Source organism: Cryptomeria japonica, chromosome 5, assembly GCF_030272615.1.
Source record: "Cryptomeria japonica chromosome 5, Sugi_1.0, whole genome shotgun sequence".
Classification (NCBI taxonomy): domain Eukaryota; kingdom Viridiplantae; phylum Streptophyta; class Pinopsida; order Cupressales; family Cupressaceae; genus Cryptomeria; species Cryptomeria japonica.
This window is the reverse complement of record NC_081409.1, coordinates 650,711,412-650,732,206: the sequence shown is the minus strand read 5'-3', so window position 1 is coordinate 650,732,206 and position 20,795 is coordinate 650,711,412.

The window sequence follows — 20,795 nt, the reverse complement described above, 5'->3', positions numbered from 1 at the left end:
TGTGGAAACGTGTTACAAGATTCAAGAACAGGGAACCATTATTACATAGGAAATTGCATTCAAAGATTTTGTATGATTTTGAGGAAGTTTATCCAATGAAATAATTTCTATGTTTATTCATTCAATAAAACATGTTTGTATGATCGATGTATGAACAAGATCATCGTCTCAGAGATCTATTTATACAGAGTAATTTGAGTATCTAATAGGGAAGAAAGATTGATGATTTGAAAAATGAAAATCATGAGAGAAGATAAGATGTGAAGAGTGATAGAGATGTGAAGAGTGATAGAGATATTCAACGGTCATCAAGAAGGTTTCAGAAAATAGTTTAAGGGACAGAGTATACAGAAGAGGTCACCGAGTTGTTTTTATCAATTATCGAGGTATGATATGAGCAAGGTAATTTCATATTGAGCACATAGACTCTGCTATAACATTTCAGATGTAAAGTTGCAGATATTTGTAAAGATTTTGATTGAATTATTTGAGTTGTAATAGAAACCTTTAACAGGGTAAAAGACTCTAACAAAGTCTATAAATTGTAAAGCCTTTAACCAGGTATAGTATTTTATAAAAGTGTTTGTAAAATCCTTTAGCAAGGTAAATCTAAAGATCTTGATACTCCTAACAAGGTAAGCTATCAGAAATAGCTAAACATGTAGCTCTAATCGAGCAACCTTTATTATTGCAGTAGTGAAGTTGTGGGTGCCATCCCCACCGCATTTTTTCTCTCTAACAAAGAGTTTCTGCGTAACCAAAATATTTAAGTTATGGAGTGAAATGTGTATGAATGTTATTTCTATGATTATGTTTTAGCATTATATATTATGAGATCAGCTATACACAGTTTATGTTTATCAGTAAGATTATTTTTTGAAGAAAAGTTTTGGAAATCTGATTCACCCCTCCCCTCTCAATACATTAGATTTCCTAGTTGGACCTAAAATATTGTAGTATACTAATATCATAATAGTTTAGATTATGGTAATATAGAATAATATTGTTAGCGATAATGATTCACTAAAGCAAGGAAGGGAGATTTCTTACCTCTTCTCACAAATCTTTCTCACCCTTGTTTCATAACATAAAGGATTTGTTATGTTTATTCTCTTGTATACTCAATCATATTCATTAGTAAAACAAAAATCATAGCCAAGAGGTTTGAGATGTTCATATTCAACATATCTCTTACAGTTTTAAACATTATATAATATCAATAGTAAGGCCATGTAACATAACTTGGGCAACATGGAAGGATGGTGCAGCATATAAAGGAATTTTACCAATGTTAAAGGTTCATTTGAAATCAAAATTTTATTTAACAAATGGGAAATGGGACAAAAATTGTACTTTTACAAGATATTGTTAAACTTGACCTTATCTTGCAAAATCTCAAATTAGTACTCATCTTTTGTGAATGTCTAATGAGACTTAGCTTGTAGATGAAATAAGTTATAGATTGTTATCATCGGATTCTTACCTTAATACGAGATTTTGAGAAGCCTAACCCATGGTCACTTGTTTGAAAACCAAATAATGATTTTTTTAATTTAGAAGCTTGTTTATATGGGTTAATTGGAAAGAAATTAGACTCTCTTCTAATCTTATTTTCAAATCTTGGTAGTTAAAAGTAATATGGTTATGTTTTGAAATCACTTCCAAAATCTCGCTATTTAATCATTTAATTTTATTTCAATAAATTGAGTACCTTTCAATTATTAAAATTCTTATAGATTATCATTGTAGAGAATGATTAAGGATAGAAATTATTGTTACTCCAAGTGGGATAATTAGTTCGTTTATCAATAACTTGGTTATTTTCAAGTTTACTTTAAAATAGTTTTCAAGATTACTTTAAAATATTTTTTCCTTCAAATAGATAAGTGTTAAATTCATTCCAAAGTTTCGCTACTTAATCATTTAATCTTCATTAAGCAATTTTGTATCTTCCAAGCATTAAGTTTCATATTTCAAGAATAATGGTTGTTTCAAAACCTTTTTCATAAGTTATATTTTACAAGTATCATAGTTTCCAAATAAATAGTACTCTCATGTATTTAGTTCAAGATTTAGAGTTTTAATTACTATCATAGTTTTCTTTCATGATAATACCACTCCAAAGTAGTTGATGTGTTTATATAAAATTTATACCTTAGTTTTAATCTCAAGTGATAATTCCTTGCGAATAATAGTTTATTTTCATATTTTGTATTAATGTATGGCTTCATTTAAGATTAATGAATTCAAAGTTAAATTAATAGTTAGACAACTAAACAAGAGGAGTTTAAACCAAAAATTAGCAGCGTTCGATATCTAGGGTACCTCTGGGTCACACTTAAAGGTAATATCATCCTATTGAACTACTGCACTTAACAACAACGTCTATGGCATTGTCCCTCTGAATCATCGGGGAGAAATAAGGGTCATTTGGAAGTTAAAATCAAAGGGGTGGATAATCCCCCTTGGATCGATAATCTAAAAAGATAAATCTTAAATGAATTTACATCCGCTCGGTTAAACCTTAGAAAACCCCATTAGGGTTTGGTTGTGTGTTATGAATTGAAAATTTATTTTATCTTGATGATTTCAAGGGATGATAATAGATTAAGGGTGATGTATTTAATAGGAAATAAGACTTTTTGTTTTAGGCCACAAGTAGAAGGCCATCTTGAGCCTTTTTTCTATAGAGCTACCATCGTGGGTAGTAACCACAGAGAAACTGTCTGGGACATTGACCCTAGAAAGGGTTGTGTACCCACCAAATAGTTTACATTAAACCATAGTTAGAAACTAGAACTACATACTTTACGCCTTTATCCCGTGTCGAAATGGATATGTAGGCAGTATAGGGACGAAGTTGTTCCTTCTACTCAGGCATTCAGGGATGAGGATTAGGATTTTGTGAGTATTTTTTTCTCGAAGCTCCTTGGTCTTTTAATCAAATGGTGCAAATATTAATTGAAAGGTTAAAATTAATTCAATGCATACTCAGAAGGAATCTCATATGGATTCGCTTGACTTCCCGAGGCTTTAGGCCAAATTCTGAGGTGGAACTCAAGCTTGTTTATGTAATTACTTTTATACCCTTAAGGATGGCAACCTCGGTGCACTCCTAGTAGGGGAGTGTAGTCTTTAGAGAGTGGCTTAGGACCCGGATGGTCCCGATGAGTCTAAAGTCTCTGGCCAAAGCATATCCTATTCTTATGAATAGATGCCTACCACATTTGGGTAGATGCCTATCCCAGATTGGATAGATGAAACCTCATTTCCCATATGGACAAATGTCTAACCCGTATGGTTAGATGCCTAACCCGTATGGTTAGATGCTTAGTCCCGTATGGTTAGATGCCTAGCCCATATAGTTAGATGCCCATTCCAGTTGGATGGATGCATATCTCATTTGGATAGATGTACCTGAGTATGTGATTGAATCAAATACAAATGATTAAATAAATAAATCAAAAAAAAATGGTTGGAATTATTGGGTTAAGTAAAGCGGGTTATTACACCACTGATCAATAGGAACATGAAAAAGATAACCAACAACATCCCAAAAGCCATCTAGAAGCCACACTAACACCACTTATCACGTGCATCAAAAGGTCTTCATCAAAGCTCTACCGACAGAACCCTTACAGGTGACCAAAAGGCTTACTAAAACAAGTGATAGCTCCAAAGTCATCAAATCCCAAACCAAATGATTGTGATACCCATTTGAATAGCATGAATGATATATATAAACCAAATCCACAAGCCAAAGCATATCGGAGCATACAAGATCAATATCATAAACCAACCACTCTATCAGAACCTACCAAAAGTCGGTAAACGGCCAAAACAGTTGGTGTTGTCATCAATGGAAAAAAATCAACGTAACACATAATCAATTCCTCCAATTGCCAACAATCTCCCCCTTTGGCATTGATGGCAACACTAGATGTGAAAAACATCCAAGTGCCAAGAAATGCCAAACAAGTCTCCGCCAAAGGAAGACATTCAACAATCTCCTAAAAGATGATATAACAATGAAATAGAAAACTCCCCTTGTGAATGATATCTCTATTAAGCTTTGATCTCTCCCCTTGACTGATGTTCTGTTAAGCTCTATTTTTCACATATATCTCTCTCCCTTTGACATTAATGCTATAAATATGACATGAACTATTACTACTTATCAAGTTTCCATTAGTTTTATGTTCAAAGTTATTCTATATACTCTAGTCGGTTACTACTACCAAAATATTTAGTTGGTATACACAGCCTAGTCGGTTATAGAAGAAAGTAGTCTCAGAGTGTAGTATACACCGAGCTATCTATCGAGCAATAAAGATGACACACTGAGTTGATATACACCAAGTGAAACGTGTTACCAGATTCATTGAACCTGGACATACATATGAAAATGTGTTACAAGATTGAGACACATAGAACCGTTATCACATTGGAAATTGCACTTAAAGATTGTGTATGATTTTGAGGTCATCTAACCAATGAAATATTTTGCATGGTTATCATTTGATAAAATATATTTGTAAGATTGAAGCAATGAATGGATCACCAACATAAGAGATCTATTTATACAACATGGATTAAGATCAGATATATACATGTAGCATGACAGAAAGGAAGATATAGAAATATATGAAGCAAGACATGTGAAAGCACTAAGTGTTATGACTCTTACAAAGACACAGAGGTCGCCGAGAAGGATTTTAGAGAACAGTCAAAGAACAGAGTAAATAGAAGGGTGTACCGAGTTACTATATGGGTTACTGAGGTATGCTATAAGCAAGGTAATCTTATTCTGAGCACATAGAATCTGCTATAACATTTTAGATGTAAAGTTGCAGATATTTGTAGTGATTTTATTGTAATATTTTGAAGTTGTAAGAGAAACCTTTAACAAGGTAAAAGACTCTAATCAAGTCTATAAATTGTAAAGCCTCTAACCAGGTGCAGCATTTGATTAAGTGTTGTAAAATCCTTTATCAAGGTAGATCTAACAGATCTTGATACTCCTAACAAGGTAAGCTATCAGAAATAGCTAAACATGTAGCTCTAACTGAGTAACCTTTATTACTGCAGTAGTGAAGTTGTGGGTGCCATCCCCACCACAGTTTTTCTCTCTAACCAAGAGTTTTTGCGTAACCAAAATATATGTGTTATGGAGTGAATCATGTATGATTGTTATCTATTTGTTTTAGCTTTATATTATGTTGCTGCACTATTCAATTTATGCATAACAGGAAAGTTATTGTTCAAGAAGAGTTTTGAAGTACTGATTCACCCCTCCCCTCTTAGTACATTAGCTTTCCATATTGGGCCTAACAATGAACATCAAAGAAACATCATAAATCTATTGGACCACACAGCTGACTACTTCCCTTGAGTAGTAACACCAACACATCAATCTAGAATGTATAGTAGCTCTATAAGTGCATTTTGGACTGATTCCAATCAACTTCATTCATGTCTCTACTAGAGGGGCAGAAACCCCCAATCTGTCTCTGAAGTACTCAAATGATTCCTTAGGAAAAGGTTTAGTGAAGATCTCTGCAATCTGCTCTTTAGTGTTCACATAAACCAATCTGACTTCATTTTCTTCCACCTTCTCTTTCAAAAATTTATGCTTGATAGATATGTTCTTTGTCTTAGAATGAAATACCATATTCTTTGATATATCAATAGCAATAGAGTTATCACAGTGAATAACTACCAGTTCATTACAATCCACCCTTATATCCTTCAACATTTGCTCCATCCATAGAACTTTCTTACAGTTAGTAGCAACAACAACATACTCAGCTTCAGTAGTAGACAAAGATGTACATGATCGGTTCTTGTTGATCCATGAAATAAGTTTCTTTCCAAGAAAGAAAACTCCACCGGATGTGCTCTTTCGATCATCAACATCTCTAGCCCAATCAACATATGTATATGCACATAGTGTAAAGTCATCATTTTTAGGATACCACGAACCATATTTAGTTGTTCCCTAAAAATACCTGAAAATCCTTTTCACCGCACTCTCATGATTTTCTCTAGGATCACTCTGATATCTTGATACAATACAAACTGTATTCATTATATCTGATCTAGTCTGAGTTAGATATAACAAACCACCAATCATAGATTTGTACCTAGTCGGATTTACGGATATAGATGCATCTTTCTTTGTCAATTTCTCACTTTTAACCATACGAGTACTAATCGGTTTACAATTTTGCATACCAAATTTCTTCAACAACTCTCTAGCATACTTAGTTTGACAGATGAAAATACCTTAATCAGTCTGAATAATCTGCAAACCTAAGAAAAAATTCATTTCCCCAATCATAGACATCTCAAATTAATTCTTCATATTTTCAGAGAATTTCATGCATAACTTATCCTCACCTCCAAAAATCATATCATCAACAAAGACTTCAATAATAAATATGTCATCATTGGGGATCTTATAGTATAAATTATTGTCAGCATTACCTTTGGTGAAACCAAGCTTCAAAAGATATTTATCCAACCTTGCATACCAAGCTCTAGGGGCTTGTTTTAATCCATAAAAAGATTTCCTTAAACTGCAAACCATGTTTTTGTCATCTAAAAGTGAAAATCCATCAAGTTGTTCAATTTAAACTTTTTCTTCAAGATCTCCATTCATAAATGCACACTTTTAACATCCATCTAATAAATCTGGTAGTTCTTATGGGTAGCATAAGCAATAAATGATCTCATAGCTTCAATCCTAGCTACCAGAGAAAAGTTTCATCATAATCAATTCCTTCCTTCTGAGAATATCCTTTACAAACCAATCTAGCTTTATTCCTCAAAAATTTTCCATCTTCATTCAATTTATTCCCAAAAACCCATTTAGTTCCAATAACATTCTTATTTTTAGGTCGGGGAACTAAAGTCCATGTGTTATTATTTTCTATTTGATCCAATTCCTCTTCCATAGATTTCATCCAACTTTCATCTTTACATGCTTCAATTATTGATGCTGATTCAATTTGAGAAATTAAATATACCTCATCAACTACCAACCTTCTTCTTGTCATCAGACCTTTGTTCTTGTCTCCATTGATCTGATCTTCTGAATGATTTAACCTTACATATCGAGGAGTCTTCTTACTTTATGTTCCACTACTCTAATCTTCAGTTACTGTTGAATTTTCTAATACTGTAGGAGTAACTGGTTCAACATTTTGTTCCGATGCAGATGCTACCTATTCAATTATGATCATCTCCACTATCGGTTCTCTCTCATAAGTTTTGATTTGATTTATGTTTTGCTCATCCACCTTGACATTAGTGATCTGCACAATTCTCTGCAATCTTTTGTTATAACATCTATATGATTTCCTTTCATTAGAATAACCAATAAATATCCCTTCATCACATCTAGGATCAAACTTTCCAATGGAATCATCTCTTTTGATATAGCATTTACTACCATAATTTTTGAAATAATTAACTATAGGTGTATGACCAAACCATAACTCATAAGGTGTCTTACCGGTATCTCCTTTGATATGAACTCTATTGAATGTGTATACCACAATGCTAACAGCTTCTCTCCAGTAGATATGAGGTAGATTAGCTTCCATCATCATAGTTCTAGTCAGTTCCAAGATAGTTTTGTTCTTCCTTTCCACAACTCTATTCTGCTGAGGTGTGTGGGGTACATATAATTGTCTCCTTATCTCATTATTTCATAATAACTATTAAATTCACCAGATGTGAATTCTCCACCTTGATCAGGCCTTAAGCATTTAATATTCAATCCTGTCTTTGTCACTTTCGCTTTAAAGATTTTAAACTTCTCAAATGTTTCAGATTTCTCCCTTAGAAAAGTAACCCACATCATTCTAGAATAATCATCAATGATTAGCATAAAATATCTATCACCCTAAAAAAATTTGATTCTAACAGGACCACACAAATCAGTATGAATAAGATCAAGAACATCATTAGATTTGTCTTGTATACTCTTAAAAGTGATGGCAATTGACACTCAATTGGTTTTTTTACTATGTTGTCATTGATGGCAACATGGTATCTTGTTCCAGCTTCATGTTTTGGTTCAATTGTGTACCGACATGCACTTCATAGACACTACACGGACATCGGCACCAACATCGACACAATAGAAGGATTTCTTTGGTTACCAACAATGCAGGTCAACATGGTTTAAAATAAGGTTATCAGTATTGGAGACTAACATCTCTTGGATCTGACATCGGCAATTGTTTTTTATATTTATGTATTTATATTATCTAGCTGACATGTATATTGAAATTGTAAATATCTTTGTAAGCCGACATAAGGCATGATAAGTTGTATAGGGTATATAGGTCAGTTGGATTAGATCATTTTGATGTTGTGATGGATATGCGAATGCGATATCATGTGAATATGTATTGGGAAGGAGATGTGAAATATATCAGAGAAATCATGTATGTGAGGATGTTTATGTAAGGGTTATTCCAGTAAAGGGTTTAGGGTTTCAGATCGGAACAAACAAAGCTTAACTAGAATTGTATTCTGGCATAGAGGATTCTATCTTAGTAGTTCACTCATTTATTTAGATTGAAGTCTAGATTTGTATGTAGTCAGTGAGGCTCCTTTTGTGATCAAGCAGTGTGCTCTAGGCTCTGAGCCTTTTTGCAAGTATAGGCCCCTATATTTTGTAATATCTCTTCATATGGCCAGTGAATTTATAGTGTGGGTCACAAATCCCACTATGGTTTTTCCTCTTTGAGGTTTTCCACATATAATTTTGTGTGTTGTGTTTCTCATTTATGTGATCGACTTATTGGTTGCTTTACTTCTTTCAATTCTGTATGTACCTATATACTAGTTGGTGTATGCATGTTTTAATAAGGCTAAAATTAATCATTCCAGTATAACACTACTTCAAACCCCCTCTCAATATTATTGGATTCCAACAAAAATAAGTCCTGACTTTCTTTCCCATTTGACATTCCTTACATACCAGATTATAGGGCTTCACAATCTTAGGTATATCTCTAACTGCCTTAGTAGAACTGATCTTTACAATGTAATCAAAATTCACATGACACAACCTCTTATGCCATAACCAACTCTCATCAATTTGTGCACTCAAACATATCTTCTCACCAGAGTTCAAATGAAAGATGCCACCTTTAGTCTAAGTACCAATTGCAATCTCCAATCCAGATCTGTTAATAATCTTGCATTTTCCATCCTTGATGTGTAAATGAAATCCCTTATCCACCAACTATCCTACACTCTAAATATTATGCCTTAAACCTTCAACATAATAAACATTATCAGTATCATGCTTACCATCGAGTGACATGGTTCCTCTTCCCTTGATCATGCATGCTTTGTCTGTTAGACAGTTCAAATAACCGGAAGACAACTAAGAGGGGGGTGAATCAGTTGTCACCATATTACCAGAGCCTTAAGCAATTAAGACTTTAAAACTAGAACCTAAAATATCAATACTAGAATGCATAAACCAAATATCGAAATAGAAGATAAACCAATTAAGCATAAACAATAATCAGAGAGTAAATACCATCCACATGAGACCAAGATTTGAACGCGGAAAACCAGGTAAAGGGAAAAACCATGATGGGAAGCCTACCCACAATCAGATAATACTTTTGTAGTAATTATGTGAATTACAATTGAGGGGCCTTCACTTGCAAGTAGGCCAACAACCTAGAGCACACCGCTCATCACAAAATGAGTTTCACTAACTACATAGAAATCCACACTACAATCCAGAGGAAAGAATGAATTGCAAAGATAGTATCTCCTATACCTAAATACAGTTCCAGTTAAGCTCAATAGTGGAGGAATAAATCCTCTTACATAAACCCAACTCAATCACCAATGATCGACCAAATCCTCTGCCTGAATGATTATTACATTATTTGCACACACACATCCTCACATATGATCTATAATGAGATCTTACATCAAATATATACAAACCCTTGACCATAAACAATAAGGTTGGCCACCAAACAATAAACCAATTATATAATTACAAAACATGTTGACCTAAGACCAAACAAATAATATCCAACTCATAAGACATCCCAAAAACATATCAACAAGTCCAATCCACACATTACATTAAGCTGGTATATAACCTAGATAATACCGTGACCCAATATAGGTCCATACATTCTAAAGAAATGATCCCAATCAACTAAGTCTCAAACATTGTCACCATTAGCATCCTGAATCTCCACTAGAAGCCGCACCAACACCACTTACGCATATCATTAAAGATCTTCAACAAAGATCTATCGGTGAAACCCTCGCTGGAACAACAAACCAAGCTTGCCAACATATAGGATAGCATCTAATCACTAGATCAAAACCAATTGATTTAACGTGAGCATGAATAAGATAGTTCCATAACCTAAACATACCAGATCATGATGATCCAATCCAACCAAAAACCAAACAACCTACCAGGTCCAAAAGGATACCGATAAAGTAACCAAAATAGCTAGTGTTGACATCAATGAGAAAACATCAATACAACACATAATCAATTCCTCCAAATGGCCAGCAATATACCCCTTTAGCATTGATGGCAACACTAGATGTGAAAAACATCCAAGTGCCAAGAAATGCCAAACAAGTCTCTCCCAATGGAAGACAACCAACAATCTCCCATACCAATATATAGCAATGAAGTTCTGAAACAAAGACCAAAATCCCCTTGTGAATGATATCTATGTAAAGCTTTATTTTTCACATATATCTCTCCCCCTTTGACGTCAATGCCAGAAATCTGACAAAAATATCAAACCAAAAAAACAAACCAAAAAAAAATGACTAAATCACAAGGCTAACTACTTCCCTTGAGCAATAGCCTCCCCACATCAATCCAGAATGAATGATATTTCTGATATTGCATACTGGGTTGATGCCAAATAACATCAATTAGTTCTCTATTGGAGGGGCAACAACCCTTAATCTGTCTCTCAGGTACTCAAATGATTCTTTAGGCAAAGGTTTAGTGAAAATGTCTATAATCTGCTATTTAGTGTTCACGTAAACTAGTCTAACTTCATTTTTTTCCACCTTCTTCTTCAAAAAGTTATACTTGATAGATATGTGATTTATCTTAGAGTGAAATACTGAATTCTTTGATATGTCTATAGCAACAGAGTTATCACAGTGAATAACTACCATTCCAATGCAATGCACTTTAATATCCTTCAACATTTTCTTCATTCATAGAACTTGTGTATAGTTAGTAGCTACAACAACATACTCGGCTTCAATAGTAGATAAATAAGTACATGATTGTTTCTTGTTGATCCATGAAACCAAGTTCTTTCCAAGAAAGAAAGCTCCATCGGAAGTACTTTTCCGGTAATCAACATCACCTTCCCAATCTGCATCTGTATATGCACATAGAGTAAATTCATCATCCTTAGGGTACCATAAACCATATTCAGATGTACCTTGCAGGTATCTAAAAATTCTTTTCACCACACTCTCATGATTTTCTCTAGGATCACTTTGATATCTAGATACAATACAAACAACATTCATTATGTCAGGCCTAGTCTGAGTCAAATATAGAAGACCTTCAATCATAGACTTGTATCTTGTAGGATTTACTGGTGCAAATTCATCTTTCCTTGTAAATTTATCACTTGTAACCATATGAGTACTTACCGGTTTAGGGTCTACCATACCAAATTTCTTCAACAATTCCCTAGCATACTTAGTTTGATAGATGAAAATATCTTTATCAGTCTGAGTAATCTACAAAAATAAGAAAAATTTCATTTCCCCAATCATAGACATTTCAAATTCCTTTTACATATTCTTATAAAATTCCATGCACAACTTATCTTCACCTCCAAAAATGATGTCATCAACAAAAACTTCAATAATTAGTATATCATCATAAGTGACTTTATAATATAGATTACTATCAGCATTACCTTTAGTGAAACCAAGCTTCAAAAGATATTTATCTAACCTTTCATACCAATCTCTAGGTGCATGTTCAATCCACATAAAAATTTTCTTAACCTGCAAACCATGTTTTTATCATCTGAAAGTGAAAAACCATCAGGTTGCTCAATATAAACTTTCTCATCAAGATCCCCATTCAGAAATGCACACTTAACATCCATTTGATAAACCTTGTATTTTTTATGTGCAACATAGGCAAGAAATAATCTTACAGCTTCAATCCTAGATAGAGGTGCAAAGGTTTCACCATAATCAATTCCTTCCTTCTAAGAATATCCTTCACAAACCAATCTAGCTTTATTCCTTACAACTTGTCCATCTTCATTTATTTTATTCCTAAAAACCCATTTAGTTCCAATAACATTCTTATTTTTAGGTCAAGGAACTAAATACCATGTGTTATTCTTCTCAATATGATCTAATTCTTCTTCCATAGCTTTCATCCAACATTCATCTTTACATGCTTCAATTACTGATACTGGTTCAACTTGAGAAATTAAACATACCTCATTAGGTGCCAATCTCCTTCTTGTCATCACTCCATTGTTCTTATCCCTAATAATCTAATCTTTTGAATGATTTATCCTTACATACCTAGGAGTCTTCTAATTCTTTGTTCCTCTTCACAGTTCTTCAGTTACTATTGAATTTTCTGATACTGCCAGAGTAACTAGTTCAACATTTTGTTCCAGTAAAGGTGTTATCAGTTTAGTTATGATCATTTCTACTATTGGTTCTTTCTCATAAACTCTTATTTGACTTCTATTCATCTCATCCACCTTGACATTAGCACTCTCTACAATTCTCTATAATCTCTTGTTATAACATCTATATGCTTTTCTTTCATTAGAATAACCAAGAAATATTCCTTCATCACATCTAGGATCAAATTTGCCAATGATATCATCTCTCTTGATATAACATTTACTACCAAAGATTCTGAAATACTTAACTGTAGGTGTATTGCCAAACCATAATTCATAAGGTGTCTTACCTCTTTTTCCTTTGATATATACTCTGTTGAATGTATGAATTGGTGCGCTTACTTCTTCTCTCCAGTAGATATGAGATAGACTAGCTTCTCTAATCATCATTCTAACAACATCCAAGATAGTTCTATTCTTCCTTTCCACAACTCCATTTTGTTGAGGTGTCCGGGCAGCAAAAAATTGTCTCCTTATACCATGCTTCTCACAAAAGTTATTAAACTCACCGGATGTGAATTCTCCACCATGATCTGACCTTAAACATTTAATCTTCAATCATGTCTATGTCTCAACTTTATCCTTAAATATTTTAAACTTTTCAAAAGCCTCAAATTTCTCCCTTCGAAAAGTAACCCACATCATTCTACAATAATCATCAATGATTAGCATAAAATATCTATCACCTTGAAAACTTTAACTCTAGCAGGGCCACACAAATCAATATGAGTAAGATCAAAAACATCATTAGATTTGTCTTGTATACTCTTAAAAGAGGTTCTGACCTATTTTCCCATTTGACATTCTTTACATACTGGATTATAGGGCTTCACAATCTCAGGTATATCTCTAACTACCTTAGTTGAACTAATCTTTACAATGCAAACAAAATTCACATGACATAGCCTTTTTTGTCATAGCTAGCTCATCAATTTGTGCAATCAAACATGTCTTCTCATAGGAATTCAAATGAAATATATTACCTTTTATCTATGTACCAATTGCAATATCCAAACCAAATCTACTAATGATTTTGCATTTTCCATCCTTGAACTGTAATTGAAATCCCTTATCCACCAATTGTCCTACACTCAAAAGATTATGCCTTAAACCTTCAACATAATAAACATTATCAGTATTGTGCTTACCATCCAATGATATAGTTCATATTCCCTTGATCATACATGCTTTGTCATCTCCAAATCTAACCAGACTGCCATCAAATTCTTGCAAAGATAAAAACTTCCTTTTATCTCTAGTCATATGATGTGAACATCCACTGTCACTTACCCATTCATCCTTATCTTCAATTTTAGCAGCTAGTGCCTTATCTTCAAGTAAATTCTCTTCCAGTACTGGAACATCTTCCTTGATAACTAGGAATACCCATTCCTTTCCATTGCCAGAACCACTAGCACAGTCTTATGTCGATTCATCATCAAAATAAGTTACACCTTCCTCATCCACTATATAGCATGATTTGTCTCTTTTTTTCCTGTACTTATACTTTTTTTGATATCTAGGGTTAGGATTAAAAGATCTTCTAGCTCTTTCTTCAAATCTTGAATTCCTTTCATGACATCTAGATGCAAAATGACCAATCTTATTACATGCAAAATGTTTAAAAGGTGATTTTCCTTCATACTTACTTCGTATTGGTCCTTTAGGTACTCTTCTAGAAAATAGGGCTTCAAGTTGCTCAAATTCTTCATCTTCTCTCTTCATATCCAATTCCTTTGCATATAAAGCTTTACAATCTTTCTTGCCGGTTGATGATGTAGATGTATGAAAAGAAGGTTCAGACTTCACAGCTCTAGAAGGTCCAAATTCTTCAAGCTCAAAAGCAGATAATTTCCCAACCAAGGTATCTCTAATGAAAAAAGTATTAGCCATTGTTCTCAATTCATTAATTGCAGTAGCCTTCATCTTGTAAGCCAATAGTAAATCTCTCAAAAGTTAAGATACAATTTCATCTTCACTCAGAGTTCCACCATAATATTGAATTCCTATAACAATCTCATTTACCCTTTCCATGAATGCAATAATCCTTTCATCTTCTTCCATCTTCAATTTTTCATATCTCACCCGGTAACCATCAAGTTTAGCAATCTTTACAATAGGGTCACCTTCATTAAGAGTCTCTAACTTATCCCATATAGCCTTTGAAGATGATTTGTCAGTTAATCATATTATTTGCTAATTAGAAAGTGCACACAAGAGGGCTTCTCTTTCTCTATAATCATTCTCAATATCCTTATCCAATTTTACCAGAGGAGGGTTGTCAAATACCAAATTATGAGGTATAACACCATTCTCTATGATTTCCCAAATCTCCTTACCAAGATATCTCAGATGAGTCTCCATTTGAATCTTCCATACTCTATAATTTGTTCCATCAAGCCTAGGAATATCTCTCTGAAAGATATCAATAGATGAACCAGATGAACTAGAACTGTTAGCCACCATAGGATCTTCCTCAAGCGGTTAAGCTTTTGTAGAGAGGACCAAAGATTTGATACCAATTATTAGACAATTAAAATAACCAGAAGACAACTGAGAGGGGAGACGAATCAGTTGTCACCAGATTACTAGAACCTTAAGCAATTAAAACTTTAATACCAGAACCCAAAAGCTCAATACCGAAATGCATAAACCAAATACCAAAATAGAAGATAAAAAAATTAAGCATAAACAATAATCAGAGAATAAATACCATCCACATGACACCAAGATTTGAACATGGAAAACTCGGTAAAGGGAAAAACCACGGTGAGAAGCCTACCCATAGTTAGATAATACTTATGCAGTAACTATGTGAATTACTAAGGGGCTTGCACTTGAAGGAAGGCTGAAAACCTAGAGCACACTACTCATCACAAAATGAGTCTCACTGACTACATAGAAATTCAAACTACAATCCGGAGAAAAGAATGAACTACAAAGATAGCATCTCCTATGCCTGAATACTGTTCCAGTTAAGCTCAATACCGGAGGACTAAATCCTCTTACATAAACACAACTTGATCACCAATGATTGAACAAATCCTCTGCTTGAATGATTATTACATTATTTGCACACACACATCCTCAGATATGATCTACAATGAGATCTTATATCAAATATATACAAACCCTCAACCATAAACAATAAGGTCAACCACCAGACAATAAACCAATTACATAATTACAAAACATGTCGGCCTGAGACCAAAAAAAAAATATCCAACCCATAATACATCCTAGAAACACATCGAGAAGTCCAATCCACACGTTACATTAAGTCAGTCCATAACCTAGACAACATCGGGACTATAGGTCGATACACACTAAAGAAATGATCCCAATCATCTAAGTCTTGAACATGATCACCATCAGCATCCTGAATTTCCACTAGAAGCCACACCATAACCACTTATGCATCTCATCAAAGATCTTCAACAAAGCTCTACCAGTGAAACCCTTGCTGGAACAACAAACCAAGCTTGCCAACATACAAGATAGCATCCGATCACTAGATCAAAACTAATTGACTGAACATGAGCATGAATAAGCCAATTGCATAACCCCAACATACCAAATCATACCAAATCATGATGATCCAATCCAACCAGAAACCAAACAACCTACCAAGACCAGAAGGATACCGGTAAAGCAACCAAAACAACTAGTGTTGACATCAATGGCAAAACATCAATGCAACACATAATCAATTCCTCCAAATAGCCAACATCGTCATCTCCAAATCTAACCAGACCACCATCAAATTCTTGCAGAGATAGAAACTTTCTTTTATCTCCAGTCATATGATGTGAACATCCACTGTATATCACCCATTCATCCTTGTCTTCAATTTTAGTAGCAAGGTTCTTTTCTTCAGGTACCGGTTAATCTTCCTTGATAGCCAAAAATATGCATTCCTTTCCATTGTCGGATCCACTAGCTAAATCTTATGTTGGTTCATCATCAGAATAGGTCACACCTTTCTCATCAACATGGTAGCATGATTTGTCTTTGTTTCTCATGTACTTATGCTTGTTCTGATAATCATGCTTAGGTATAAAAGATCTTCTAACTCTTTTCTCAAATCTTGAATCCCTTTCAGGACATCTAGATGCAAAATGACCTATCTTTATACATGCAAAATATTTAAAAGGTGATTTTCCTTCATACTTATTTCCTACAGGGCCTTTAGGTAGTTTTCTAGCAAATAGGGCTTCAAGTTGCTCAAACTCTTCATCTTCTTTCTTCATTTTCTCTAGTTCTTTAGCATATAAGGATTTCCAATCACTCTTGTTGATAGATGATGCAGATGCATAAAAAAAAGGTTCAAATTTTGTAACTCCAGAAGGACCAAATTCCTCAAGCTCAAAAGCAGATAACTTCCCAACCAAGGTATCCCTATTAACAAAGGTGTTTGCCATAGTTCTCAACTCATTAATTGTAGTAGCCTTTATCTTATAAGTCGGTGGAAAAGATCTCAATAATTTAGAAACTATTTCATCTTCTCTTAGAGATCCGCCACAACACTAAATTCCCATGAAAATCGCATTAACTCTCTCCATAAAAGCAATAATCCTTTCATCTTCTTCCATTTTCAGGTTCTCATGTCTCACCTAGTAGCCATCAAGTTTAGCAATTTTAACAATAGGGTCACCTTTATTTAGAGTCTCCAAATTTTTTCCATATAGCCTTTGGAGTTGATTTGTCAGATAGTCCCATAATTTGTTGATCAGAAAGTGCACACAAAAGGGCTTCTCTAGCTCTACAATCATTTTCAATGTCCTTATCCAAGCCTGTCGGAGGAGGATTTCCAGATTCTGGATTATGAGGTGTATAGACATTCTCAGTGATCTCCCAAATCTCCTTGCCAAGACATCTCAGATGAGTCTCCATCCAAATCTTCCATACTCTGTAATTTGTTCCATCAAGCCTAGGAATTTCTCTCTAGAAAACAACAACAGATGAACTTGATGAACTTGCACTATTAGACACCATAGGATCTTCCTCAAGCGGTTAAACTTCTTCAGAGAGGACCAGGCTTTGATACCAATTGTTAGACAACTTAGATAACCGGAAGAAAACTAAGAGGGGGGGTGAATCAATTTTCAACAAATTATAGAACTTTAAGCATTAAAACCTTATTACCGGAATACATAAACCAAATACCAGATTAACAAATATAACAGTTAAGCATAAATATAAAACACATAAAATTTACCAACTATCCACAAAAGATAACACCAATATTTGTATGTGAAAAACCCGATAAAGGGAAAAACCACAATGGGAAGCCTACCCACAGTTAGATAGTACTTTTGCAGTAAGTATGTGATTACAATAAGAGGGGCCTACACATGCAGGAAGGCCAACAACCTAGAGCGCATTGCTCATCACAAAAGGAGCCTCACTGACTACAAAATAAATCCAGACTACAATCTGGAAGAAGAATGAACTGTAAGAATAACATCTCCTATGCCTGAGTACGGTTCTAGTTAAGCTTAGTACCAAAGGTCTTAAACCTCTTTCACCAACCCAATTCGATCACCTATGATCGACCAAAAACCTCTACATATGATTACAAATTTACTGGCACAAAGATAATCCCATAACCTATGACCTTATTAATCCATGAATCCCCATGATCTACAAAGAGATCTTACATCATATTTATACCAACATGGGACCAAAACAATTAGGTTGGCCACCTAAAAGATAATACAATAAATTCATAACTTAAACCCGCAATCTAATGATCAACCAAGTCAACCTGAGACTGAAATAGCATAATCTAATTAACAAACCCAACCGTTAACGCATCGGGATCATCTACCAACACGTTACATAAATCGGTCCATAACCTAGCCGAATAAGATAGCATTAGATCCAAACCCAAATCCAACACCACTGATCAACATGAACATGAACAAGATAACCCACAACATCCCAAAAGCCATCTAGAAGTCATTTCAACACCACTTATCACATGCATCAAAAGGTCCTCATCAAAGCTCTACCGACAGGACCCTTACCAATGACCAAAAGGCTTACTAGAACAAGTGCTCCTAAGTCATCAAATCCTGAACCAATGGATCGTGATACCCATCGAAATAACATGAATGAAAGATCTAAACCAAATCCACAAGACAAAGCATACTGGATCAATATCATAAACCAACCACTCTATTAGAACCTAGTAGAAGTTGGTAAACAACCAAAATAGTCGATGTTGCCATCAATGATAAAACATCAATGCAACACACAATCAATTCCTCCAATTGCCAATAGAGGGAAATGGAGTTGGCGAGGGAGGGAGAGAGAGAGAGAGGATGGGAAAGAAAGGAAGATAGAGTTCATGTGGTCCTAAGGGGTCATATGGTGTCATTAGGGGTCATGTAGGGTCATAATGGGGCCACACATGTATTAGAACACCATATGACCCCTTAGATACCACAAGACCCCTTAGGACATTATATGGTCCTAAGCAGTCATGTGGTGTGCTAAGGGTTCATATGGTGTAGTTAGGGGTCATGTGGGGTCCTAATGGGACAACACATGTTACGACATCATATGACCTCATATGACACCATAGGACCCCTTAGGTCACCATGCCACCCCTTAGGACATCATTGTTAGGAAACTCACAAATATTGAGAGGGGGGGTGAATCAGTATCTAACCGGTAATTAGAATTTCTCAACTTAAAACATGTAGAACATATTGTAATAGTGTACCGGTATGCAAGAAATAATGCAATAAACAGAAATGAAAGAGACCACATAAAAATCACACCATAACACAATGATTTAATGAGGAAACCCGGTGTGGGAAAAACTTCGATGGGATTTGTGAGCCACAATATTCACTAACTGGCCAATAAGAGAATATTACTTACAATAGGGGCCTGCAAATGCAGGAAGACCAACTGCCTAGAGCTCACTGCTCAAATGGGAAGTCTCACTGACTTACAATGTGGATTATACAGATCCAATAACTTGTACTGTTTTACAATAGCATCTTCAATGCCAGATTCAGTACCTCTTCTTTCTCTATTCTTTACATATACCCCTTAACCTATATTTTGCATAATAGGTCTGCTTAATCTTTTCTCCTTACTTTTTTGCTTACATCACTTCCTTACAAAATGTCTACAATGATCTCTTTTATATAATTTTACAATGATATCAAGTCGGCTTACAAAGTTTTTCAAATAATAAACAAAATATGATATATCAAAAATCCTGTTAGCCTCTGTGCCGGTATGGTTCCTTTCTATGTGCCGATGTCCTGAGTGCCAGTGTAGAGTGTGTTCTGTTGATGCCAGTGTAATGCCTTGCCGGTGCCATAGGATTGTAAGGTTGCCATCAATGACAAAACCTTCAATCACACACAATGTCTCATTGGAGTGTGCATATGCCAACAATCTCCCCCTTTGGCATTGATGGCAACACTCATGAGAAATTTCAAAAGTGTATCCAAAAATGTGAAGTCAAAAAATGTTACCAAAAATGTGTGCTCCCCCTGAGCATATGATTCCTGTGATATTTTGAATTTTCTCATACCACTACTCCCCCTTTGGCATCAATGACAAAGGTTGTCAAGATGTTAGTAGAGTTTGTAGTTTCAACCTTGTAACTGGGTAGTTACAATTTGAAATAGATCCACCAAAATCAAGTTTATACTCTCCATTTAGCTGTACCGATGAGATGCTGCAAATGCTCTGCCAGTGTTTTCTGTCCCTATATTAGTGCCTCAGATATTTCCTTCCGTAATGATGCTACATAGTCCAATCTTGGACTTAGTTTTAATCTCAGATGCTTTGCCTTATTCACTATTCTCTCTTTTTCTCTTTCTAATTTAAGTAATTCTTCCTCAAAATTTGTTCTTTTTCTCAAAAATTGATAATGTATCAGGTGAGTTAACACAATTGTCAGCAAGTTTATTGATTTCATCCAGTACCTTGCTTATTTTCTTATCTATGTCTACAGTCAAAAAAAATTTCTTATAGGTGTCTTTGTACAAAGTTTTGTACTCTTTCAATAAGTTACATAGTTCCGGTAGAAGTGTGTCAAAATCTCTGGTACACTTCTTT